The sequence below is a fragment of the Dromaius novaehollandiae genome, chromosome 9 (genome assembly GCF_036370855.1).
Source record: "Dromaius novaehollandiae isolate bDroNov1 chromosome 9, bDroNov1.hap1, whole genome shotgun sequence".
Lineage (NCBI taxonomy): Eukaryota > Metazoa > Chordata > Aves > Casuariiformes > Dromaiidae > Dromaius > Dromaius novaehollandiae.
In genome coordinates this window covers 23,482,267-23,493,700 of record NC_088106.1, presented here as the reverse complement: position 1 = coordinate 23,493,700, position 11,434 = coordinate 23,482,267, and the positions used below count along the sequence as shown (strand labels likewise).

At 44.6% G+C, this 11,434-nt stretch overlaps 1 protein-coding gene across 4 annotated transcripts in view; it reads left to right on the top strand.

The window, feature by feature from the left end:
* The first annotated feature begins 839 nt into the window (after window positions 1-839).
* PXYLP1 (2-phosphoxylose phosphatase 1) overlaps window positions 840-11,434 on the top strand; it is a 60,735-nt gene continuing 50,140 nt past the window's right edge. Inside the window, exon 1 of one of the 4 annotated variants that reach the window (XM_026109678.2) lies at window positions 840-862. The gene's annotated coding sequence lies outside the window, so the exon portion shown is untranslated. Of the gene's footprint in view, window positions 863-2,113; window positions 2,330-3,115; window positions 3,264-11,434 lie in introns of those variants that run through there. The other 3 variants (XM_064516932.1, XM_064516933.1, XM_026109679.2) reach the window with 3 other exon arrangements.

Below are 11,434 nucleotides of genomic sequence, written 5' to 3'. Positions count from 1 at the left end.
ATTTCATCTTCGTAAAATACAAATAGATGGGGTTTATGTAGAGGACTTTTCAGGGTATTAATAGCTTTGAATGCATATGTTGTCCTTTGTTATAAATAGCATAATGATTTTATCTCTAACAAAGATAAAATGTCTTTTGTGTATACAGGCAGCTGTATTTTATTCTCCAAAGCAAAAAGATTCTGTGAAGAAAATTAAATCCTTTTATTATGCAGAGAACAGATTGGAAGTTCCTGAATTCCAAATCCTTTGTGAATTGCACTTTGTTCTGGATGCAGATGGAAGTGTAGCTGTCCTGGCAAGCATTTGCTATCATCATAAATCATTGTTTCCATATGGAGATGACTTTTCTCTGAAGTATGTTTTCAACTTTGTGGGTAGGGATAGGCTGGATTTCTTTGTTTGTTCTTTGGGCTTTGTGCAGTCTTACAATGCCCCAAAGTGACCTAGGCAACAGCAGTCTGAAGTCTCATTTTTCCTCATCTAGGGTCCCATAATTTGTCTTTTACTCTTCTGTAAAACATTCTTTTTCAGGTGATTGGCACTGCTTTTCTTTAAAAAAAAAACAAAACCAAAAAAACACAAAACTTTTAATGGTAAATTAGCTGTGATCTAATGTGATGCTGGTAGCTGGGAAGAACAGCAGCTTCTGTGTATTTGATGTGCAGGTGCTGGCCAGGAGGCTGCTCATCGTGCTGCTCTGCATCTCTGGCTATGCGGTTAAAGAGGAGTGGTAGGTAAAGGCTCTCCCTTTCTGCCCTGCAGATGGACCACTGCTCTCCGGATGATACCAGGATGATACCCTCATGCACCTGAGACTGTCGGCCAAAGCTATGTGAGTTCCTACTTCCTTGCTCAGAAGGTGAGGAGGACCTCAGCACAGGTCCAGCTGCAATCGTGCCAGTCGGGCAAAGGTACTAGTGTAGCCAGAAAAAACATGCCTGATCTTTTTGCGGGGCACGTTGGCTCTGGGGATATGCAATATCAAAGCAAGCAAGTCTGGCTGTGTGCTGTTATTGACAGGGCAGTGATCACTGGTCATCACGACCCCAGGACAGTGGAGGCCACGCAGATAAGGTGACGGGCTGGAAGAGTGGTGTGACAGCGTTGGTGTGAGCTGAAATATCTGGGATTGCAAGTGGAACCACACTGAAATGACTCCTAATAGCAACAAAAGCTCTAGAGTGATTTGTGATTAACATCGGTGTGAATTGTGTTGTGTCACCACATCTTCCTGCTTTGATCCTGTTTGCATAGGTCCTGCACAGGCATGTTGAAGTAAGAGTGGAAAAAGGGAGCTAAGTTTTGGTGTTCAGCAAACCTGTAGGATTAGAGTCTCAGTTTTAGGGATACATGAAAAATGGGGATATGCAAAAGATCAGCTGTAGGATTAAATGTGTGATTACAGATGGTAGGGAAGAATCAGCTTTATGAGGGGAAAGACCGATTAGCTAGGAGCCTTTGGATCAGCACATAAATGGTGCCAAATACTTCGGTGTGAGTGACGAAATGCCTTTGCTTGCATTAACTATTCAAAAGATAGGATATCTTTTAATTTAAATTATGCAGACTGCTCCTTTGACAGGGACTGAAAACTGGTATTTCTCAGAAGGGCAGTTGGTGTCAAACTCCAGCTGCGCTCCTCAGTCAATGGAGTAGAAATCACAAGTGCTTTTGCACATAGTTATTAACAATAATAATCATTTTGCTTAGGTCTGTCAGACTTTTGTCCGCTATCCGCAGGGAAGCCACAGCCACCCACTCAAACCCAGGGACTGGCAGGGGCATGTTGGAAAAGGGCGCTGCTGGGAGGGAACTCGCTCAGAAGGGGTGTTACTACCTCCCAAGCGCCTCTCGGGTGTCTCACAGACGCAGTCAGGAGAAGGAGAGGAGGAAAGGGCGGGGGGGGGGATAGGCGCTCCGAGGGCGGCCGGGAGCGACCTGCGCGGCGGGAGGCAGCTCGCGGCCGCAGCCGTTAACGGTCACCGCGGCGTCGCCGAGCGGCGGGTGGGGCGGGGGCCGCGCGCGCTCGCTGAGGGGGCGGTGCCGGCCCCGGCGCGCGGGCAGCGGCGCCCTCGTGGCCGGGGCGGAGCCGCGGGGCGGGACGCCCCCGCTGCAGGGCCCGGCGGCGGGCGGCAGGGGGCGACGGAGGGCGGCGCGGGGGCGGCGCTGGCCACGGCGCGGGGCGCTGCGCGGGCTCCCCAGCCGGAGCCGCGGCGAGGTGGCGGCTCCAGCTCCCGCTGCGGGAGGAGGCGCTGGGCGCGGCGGGGCAGGTAGGAGGCGCCGCGAGCGGGCCGCGCTCCGCGGTGCCGCCGTCCCGGGCGGGCAGGTGGGACGGCGTCTCGGCGCGCTGCGCGGGGGCGCCGGGGCTGGGCTGCCCCGCGGTGTCCCGGCTGCCCCCAGCCCGCCGACAGATACGCGGCGGCTCCGGCGGGGACGCCGCGGCCGTTGGCCGGCGGGAGGGCGGGACGGGGACAGGGACAGGGACAGGGACAGGCACCGGGGGGCCGGGCCGGGCACCTGAGGGCGCTCCTGGGAGTGGGGCGGCCCGGGAAGGGCCAGCGGGGCCGGCGCCGGTGTCTCCGGCCGCTCGGCGAGAAACTTTGCCCCGCCGGCAAACCTGCGCCGCCCGGGGACGAGCCGGGCCGGGCCGGCGGCGTCGCGCTGCCGCCCGGGTGCGCGGGGCCGCCCCGCTGCGCCTCGCCCGCGGGGGGTTGCGGGATCCGTCTTGTTTCGGCGCTGATTGTCCGTAGCGGGTTGGACAGCAGTCCCTTGCGCTGCGTGTGTTTTAACCCAGAGTTTTTCTTTTTTTAATAGTCTTGAACAGACTTTGAATGTGTATCTTTACTCCAGGTTCCTGCAGAATAATTCTGAACTGTTTGAGAAGCGTCGATTATGCATGCATGCATACGTACATGCATATATATATATATTTGAAATGCTTTCTAACATGCAGATGTTCTTGGCCTTCGTGCAGATTATTACATTAAAAAATCTATTTCTATACCTATTTTTAATGAATGATAGAAAAGAAGGGGTTAAAGACCGCGTCTGAGTATTGCAGTGCGGGTTTCTGGACGGCTGGCTGCACATAAAGGCCGGGACAATGGGGGTGACTGGGCGGGAGGAGTGTGTGTGGTGACCTTACGCGCCTTGTGTTTTGTCTGGCACTGACGTCCGGGATGAGCATCCAGTTCAGATCTCAAGTTTTCTCCTTTACAAGCCTTAGATGCGTAGTTCCATGTGGATGAGGCAACTACAGAGTAAGTGGATCTACCCTTGAGTAACTGCAAAAGCTGTCATGTATAATAAGTTATTGTGCCAGTATTACAATAGTAATGGGATATTAAACCAACACGCTTTAGTAATAAGTAGCTGTAATACTTATGCCCTGTTTTGACGTCTGTGGAAGGAGGATTAGCTGAGACAGAGTTTGTAGTGGGAGGGTGTGAGTGGGATGAAAAGCAAAAGCTGCTTAATTTTAATCTTCTCAAAAAGGTAACTAAAAGCAGTGCATATGGTTAAAACACATATGCTTCTCACACTAATGGCTTTTAATTGTAGTTTCTTAAATATTTTATGTAAACTCAGCAGTGCTGAAACATTAATTTTCATAAGATTTAGTGCATACTGAGACAGCTCCCTGCTCAGCAAGAAAGGAAGCATCGAGGAATAGCTGGGTCTCGTGTGATGTTCTGGCAACAGAATTGTAAAACTGCTTTGGTGCAATATTGTATAGTAATTACCTGCTTATTTAGACTTTAGGCACTTAGTTATATTGTTTCAGTTTTATAATCGTGAATTTGCTTTTCACTGTGAGCCTTCATTTGTCTTATGGACTTTTTTAGTTTAAAAAATGGACATCTCGGAATGAACACACAAAGAAGCGATGCTTCAGGGTGTGTGGTAGGACTGTCCCCCGTGAAGTTTGCATTCTCCAGTGGTTTTACAATGGCGTATATACTCTCGCTTGCTTCTCCTCCTCCACGACCTCCCCAGACAAAAGAAACCCTGAATCCGCTGCGAGACTTCTTATGTAGGTCTTTGTTCCTTTCCATAGTCTCATAGGAGATCTTTACAATTAGATTCTGGTTGAATTTTTCTGGACGATGCTTTTCCTGCTGAAGTTGCAGATACGTTTTTATTATGAAAGCATTCGATCCTGAGTGTGTCTGCATATCATTGCCCAGAAAATGAATGCCAAATTAATATAGTCCTAAGAGTGGCTTTTATTTGGATTGTTGGTTAGTTCTAGTTGCATGGTGTGTTCCTCTCCCCAACGTTCTCACTCTCTTTTTAAGTAATACCAAGAATACTGGCAATATGAAAAAAATATGGTGAGATTTGTGTTGCTCAAGTAAGCATAGGAATGAAATATAAAGACATCTATTTTATGTATGCTTTGTATTCCTCCACCTGGAGGAGCATGGCTTGTGGTGGATGCTACAAACGAGGAGGTGGCTCCCTAGCTGTTCAGCTGGGTGGGATGCCAGTTATTAAAGTCTGCCTTTGCCAAAAGGATGAAGATACCCTCTCAAGGCATAAGTGGGAAGTGCATACAAAACGTGCAGATATTGCTTTAAGTGTTAAAGGAATCATTTGGTAGACGGAGCGTGAGAGGGCTTGAGGAAGATGGAAGTTGTTACAGGTAACACAGGGATGTTTGGGGGCGTTACTGATAGGAGCACAAAATAGTTACTGATCGGATGCACGAAAAGGCAGCATGGCAACTCCGCTGCAGTGGCCTGCACTTGACCAGTACATACAGAGCCCGCAAGGTAGCGGCCTCGGCAGTGAGGAAGGATTTGTTCCAAGAAACCCTCGCTGATCCGAATGTTGGCCAAACCATGTGGTTTGGTTGTGTTCAAAACTCTAAGCAGCAGGCTGCATTTGAATAGCATTTGAACATAGCTTTTATATCATGACTCACAGTGAGGAAGAGTAGAGTCAGTAAGCGAGCTGTGCATTGATTCACATTCAAAAGGTTGTCTTTAAAAATACTCAAGCTTGGCTGAAAAATTTAATTTTAAATAAAAGCTTAAATTGTTTAGAAAAATGGGAAGAAATGCTGAATGCCTGGTGGGAGACTTTAAATGTAGATTTCTTGCAAGGTTTCTACTTGCATGATTTCTAGAGTCATGGTAGTTTTACTGGAATTGTACTAAAATATTTCAGGACAGATGAAAAGGTTGTGCTGTAAAATACGTTTTCCTTTGCAGTGCTTTTCCAGAATGCCTTCCATAATAAATGCAGGCTGATGCATGGTATAAATTACACAGAAGTAGAAATAAAAATGGAAACAGTTGTTCATAAAGCTACATGTGGGATGATGATGACTGAATTTTTATATAGGAACTTTCCAGAAGAGCACCAGAAATGTTGAACAGGCTATGACTTGCTTCACTGGCTACTAAAATCAGGCCGCACTGTGATGAAACCCAGGTGGTGTCTCCTTAAACAACCACTTAGCTTTGTAAACCATTTTGGGCTGAAAGTTTCAGAAACCTTATCCTCTAAAATTGTGGTGGAAGATACTTGAATCTTGACTCATGTCTGTGCAGGAGCTCATGGGCAAAGCGCATATGACTTGTTTTGTGGTGTCAGGATTTAGTTTAGAATTCAAAATTAATGTTCTTGTTTGTCTTGAAAGTGCACGTGGTCTTTGGTTACAGCTGGGCGTGACATTTTCTCTGTAGGGATTTAAAGAGTGGGGAAAGGTGCTGTTGGGATCACTGTTTTGCTATGTATTTTTTTAAAATCAGATAATGATATTTTACTGTGTCCGGATGATGCCAGTGTCACAAGTATAAAGCTTAATCCTAAACAGCAAAAAGGAATGAGCATGAACATTTCATTGTGCAGTGTTACATTAAAATAGGGATGTTTGCCAGGCAGACTGCATAGGTGGATGGTGAAGGTGTGGTTGTGTGCTAAATGGTTTAGATGACAGGGAAGGGATTCAGAGCAAGACGGATGGACTGTTTCGTATTGATTAACAAGGGCCGGGGGAATGGGGGAGACCTGGGCATTGAAAACCTAGATTATTCATAGGTATTTCTTAAAAACAACTGATTTTGGAGGCTGAAATAATTAGGCTTTTTTGTTCATGCCACTCAGAAAAGACACCATTCAGAAATATTATTCAGTAACTGATTTGCAGCTGTTTTGCCCATAGCTCTTGCAGCATCCTTAGTGTTTCATGCAACAAGAATGAAGTCAATGCCACAGAAAGTTGTCAAAGGATTAATGTTTTCTGATTTGAAAATAAACCTGGTACTTTTGTCTCGATGCCTGCTATGATAAATTTCACCGTACTTACGCAGTGGAAGGCTGCCGTGCTCTCTGCTGCTGATATTTTCTGGGGATTAGAGTAGAGGCCCCATGAATACCCAGAACACTCTGTTGTTAATGAGTATTTTGAAAGGACAGAGTAATACTGACATCGTATCTGGCATCCTTCCATATTTTTCATACTTTGTTCCTCTTCCTCATATTTCTGGTTGCTGAGTTGGCTTACTAATTGTCCACCAGTTAGCAGCCTGAACGCAGGCTTGCGTTTTGATGTATGCTTTTGGTTGGTCCTTCGTGAGGTCCTTCTCTCCAGCCCGTCACTTCTCAAAGTAACTTCCTGGAACGAAGCAACAAAAACGTATCCCAGGATGAGCGGGAGTGAAATGCAGTGGGCCTTTCAAATGAAATGCGAGGACGTCGCGTTTAATGCCAGTGTGGTTCACCTAAACCTTTGTTTTTTTATCTTGTGAAGAAATAATCGGCCTGTTAGTACCTCTGTGTCCAAGCTGTCCCTAATTGTAAGATGACGTGTTGTTTCTAGAGCTTAGTTTGTGCTACGGTCGGGAGGATGGAGGAAGAAGCCAGGCCTGCTCTTCTGCTGTTTGCCAAGGAGCCGGGTGCTTTCCTCAGCGTGGTGCCCAGCACCCAAGCAAGATGGCAGTTGTGTGGAGTGTTGTGGGGAAGAAAGGGGAGCAGAAGATGCTCACTGTCCCTAATGCATCTGTCTAATCACTAGTCTGGGGCTAGACCGCAAGAAGAAGGTACAGTAGTCTATTTAGTTCTTTTTTTGGTACGTGCTGCTGGCTCTCGGTGCTGCAAGTAAGTAAAAGTATAACCTGTAGAAAAAAACAAAGGTTTTCTGTTTGTGAGGCAGGAAACACTTAAGTGTTTATCTACACTGTGGTTTTACATCCTTGTGACCGTGAAGTGTACAGAGATGTTTGAATATGGAAGTGTTGGATGACCTAGTGTATGACATTAGAAAGGAACCGATGTCGTAGCAGAGGACATGGTTAGGAGAAAAAACACTTTTGGATGAGGATCAAAAGTATAGCTTGAGCACAAGGATGGGATAGAAATGGAACTGGTAAGAAAAATATCAGTCCTCCCATCCCTTTCTCACAAACACTTCTCACGTCAGGTTGTTGAGCTGCTGTTTTTCACGTATATATGAAATAGGGATAACTTAGCAAAATTGTGCTTTACCTTATGGTAAACTTTCAGTGATGGCCAAGTCAAAGTTGTGAAATGCTGCATCATAGGGTAAGCTGAAATCCTGGCTAGCTGGGAGTGACAGGTAGTCTGGGGTGAGTTGCCAAGGGAATATAGTGGGTTCAGATTCTAGAAGCTTTCCAGAGGACAAAGGACAAACAACTGCCTGAAGAGGGGATGCAAGGTGGGATGGTGAGTAAGCTGAAGAGCTTGGAGTATTAAGTCGGCTAGACCTTAGAACGTAACTGCGATCTCCCCAGATTCATCGCATTTAGTACTGGGAGCAGATGAGCCTAGCTGTGTGAGCCTGTGAGCACCACGGGCGTGTGACCTTTCAGCAGCAGTACGGGCAGGCGATAAACAGACCCAGAGAGAGATCATTTCGTATTGAAAGAGTAGGGGTAGATTTGTGAGCTTAGGTCCTATCTTCAGATTGGTCTAACTTGATCTCAAGGCAGACGTATGGAGAAAAATATTGTCCTTCATACTAACATCAACTCAAATGTTGGGTAGGATAAATTTAGCCTGGTTTAGGAAAATAAACTAAATTTCATACGTTTATGAGTTTTCTAACCAAAACCTCTATACTCATCTGTTTGTTCAGCCTGACCTCGTGGGTTGATTGTAGCTAGTCTGAATGAATCCCGGCAACGTTTGCTTTCCAAGTTCGTGCCAGGAGAGGGCATTTGCAGCAGAAAACAGCCCCTGACACTGGAGCAAGGGGAGGAGGTTCGTGATCAGAGGCATGTTCAAAGATTAGTTTTGGAAATGTGGGCATGCGGGAGTGTTATAGGAGGAGGAATTACTCAAACAATTTAAAATGAAAAATATAAGCTTAGCTAAAAACCCTATAACAACTCAAGCATGCTAACTGCTTTGCCTTTACACAGTTTTTGGAGCTATAACTTTATCTGATCAGCCACTGGCTGTGATCTGAATGTGATGAGAATCTGTGTGTGCAGTTCTGAGCATATGGGATGCCATTTTAAATTTACAAGTTTAAAATAATTATCTTTTGGTGCTGTGTTTTTTTTTAAGAATTATTCAGTTTTGTGGATGCTCTAGAATGGTTTCTCTGCCAGTTACGATTCAGTTCTGGCCTTGAGCCAGCAAAAGTCTTAAGGTTTCCGCCAAGTTGTTTTATAATAATGTTGAAAAGAGTTGCTCGGTTTCCTTTAAGGAAGTGAAAGCACTTCCTTATTTTTTGTTTTTACTTGTGCTGCAGCTCAGAGAAGTGGAAGTGTGTGGGCTGTCATGGGATAGGAAAAGGAGTAGGAACATGGTGATACTGCCGAAGCTGATAACGCAGAGCTGGGCTTATGATAAATTCCTCTGTATTATTATTATTTTTTTTTCCACAGGGCCTCTAAAGTGAAGTGCTATCATTGATACGTATTTTCAAATTTCTGCATGGTAACTTGTGTGCTGCTGTTGAGCTGTAGGATGCTGACCTTGTTTCCAACCACAAAGTGCTAGTCAAGGCCAGGCTAAAGTGCTCGTTGGGAGTGGAAGGGTCGCTTGAATGGAGGGATCCCTTGAACTAAGGGTTTACGTGCATCAAAAGAAACCCGAGTTAAGGGCGTCTACTTTTTGAACTATTTCATGCTCTCAGACATTAGCTATTGAAACAAGAAAACCATAGAAGACCTGTGATTTCATCACAGTTGGAAAAACAAAGCTTGGAAAATTTCAACAATTCTTAAAAGCAATGTGAAAAAGAGAGAGAGGCATTAAGCTGGCAAGGGAATTGCAGTGGTTGTTTCTGATGTGACTGCTGTACTTGTGACTTTCATATGCCATGAAGTCAGGTGTAAAAAGAAGAATGGTTTATGATCCAAAGTGATTTAAAAAACTGTTTAGGGCTTTGTCATCTGATTTGATGATAGACTTGATTATATTGGTAGGTTTTTCACACAAAGGTGAAGCTTCCCCATGAAGTGAAAGAAAGGAGCCCATGCTATACCGTGCTCTGTTAAGATGTGAATTTTAAGCCACACTGGAAGTTTAAAACCATATCCATATTAACAGTAACTGCTATGCTTGGAGAGGTCTTACAGTGGCAGTAGGTACGTGGGTTTTCTTCTGTTGAATGAAATGATCTTTCTCAGTCTTCATTTTGATAACCTAAAATGTGTAGGTTCCTCAAACTTGTTTTTTTTTTTTTTCTGGATTCGTTTGGGCAGTTTTGTCACTGGCATAGCATAAAACGAATAGTCCTAAAAGGATGAAGGAGGGGAAAGAGGGTCCGCAAAGGGAGCAGCAAGGGAAACTTCGAAGCATCACAAAAACGCCAATGGCAGCAGTAGGTGCTTGTACCTAATGCCACTGTTGGTAGAACCTCTTGTGTGCTCCCCCCCATCTTGGTTAGGTGCAAAGATGATGTTTTAAAATCTTTTTTCGTATAGCAAAGAATTAATGCGCTGCAGATATGTTTCTGTATAAATACTGCCCTCAGAATACTGGAAAATGTGGAAAACCTGGAAAATGTGAGGTTTTATACATACATGCAGTTTATCTGTGTGTTAGCACAGAGAAAACCATTTCTTTGAAATAACCTGTTCTGTTTTCCAAATCTTTTTCTTTCTCCTGCAGAAGGATATGCCAGTGATGCCAGGGATGCTACTTATTTCTGTTATTGCGTAGCCTTTATGTCCTTTCTTTTAAGTAGTAGGAGTACACCAGATCTTTATTTTATGCTCAGAATTAGAAAAACTAAAAGATACTGCATATTTAGTTTAGATTTTTTCTGTTGGAGAAATGCATAGGCATGAAACCCAAGAGTGTATGAGAGCCCAGGTTTTGTTCTCATGTTTATACAAATTGGTATTATAGCCATTACAATTTAAAGTAACCAAAAACAGCAGTGTAAATTGATTGTAACAAGAGCTGTAATATTTGGGCTTATCACTTGATCTCTGTAAATGCTGGGGTAGAAAAGCACAGTGAAAATGTGTTGTAGCATGCTTTCACTCTTATGCTTTGGTGGCTTTCCTGAAAGTGTACTGATTTGAAAACGAGCCCAGCAAGATAACCTAGATAAGTCATGTGGCGTCACAGCATCCATTGCCATTTCTTTCCTGGATGCTTCCTATTCATGACCAGCAGTTGCAAAGTTTGCATCATTTTGATCATATTTGGTGCTTGCACTAAAAAAAATATTGCTGCCCAGAAGAGATTAAGTAATCTCATAAGACCTTCTTCCAGTTTGTGTACCTACAGCTTTTTTGACGTATAACCAATGAAAGAGAAATACTGTATAAAAACAGTTATGTACACCTTTGTTATAGGGAAGTGTTGCATATATAAGGTATCTATATATAAAAAAGGTAAGTATTTTTTAATATGCATGTGCTGACAGAATTAAGATTGGCCAAATCCTACTAGGAAGAATGAGAAAAATAGGTGGTTGGTGGGACTTGAGAATACCTAGAGGGACAGATTCTGCAAAAGGGACCAGATTAAAGGGTAAAAAGATAGTTTACAGTGATGTATGGCAGAATAAAGCCTCTGAAAAACAGCAAGTAGGGGAAGAACTGTCTGGCAGATATTAAAGGTGAAGGAAATATATTTGCCTTTGAATACCTGATGAAAGGAAGGATCAGCATGACTACAGTTTGGAAATCCAGACCGCTTGTGGAAGGACAGACATCCGTAATTAGAGATGTCAGGAGTCAGGTAGAAATGCATCTTGACAACCTGCTTGAAGGACCAAAGAAAGAGCCCCTGTGGGTGCAGCGTGCAGCTTTGCCCGTTCTCCGTAGTGCGGAGCAGACTTCCGCAGAAAGAGGTTCCTGTCCCGGCCCCGAGCCTCCCACAGGGAAGGGATGGGGCTGAGCGTCACCAACCGATGAGCGTGACTAAAAGTGCTGATATAAAGAGAGCAAATGCATGAGTGTGAATTTTGGTGCTGTCCATCACTTTGTCCTTTGGT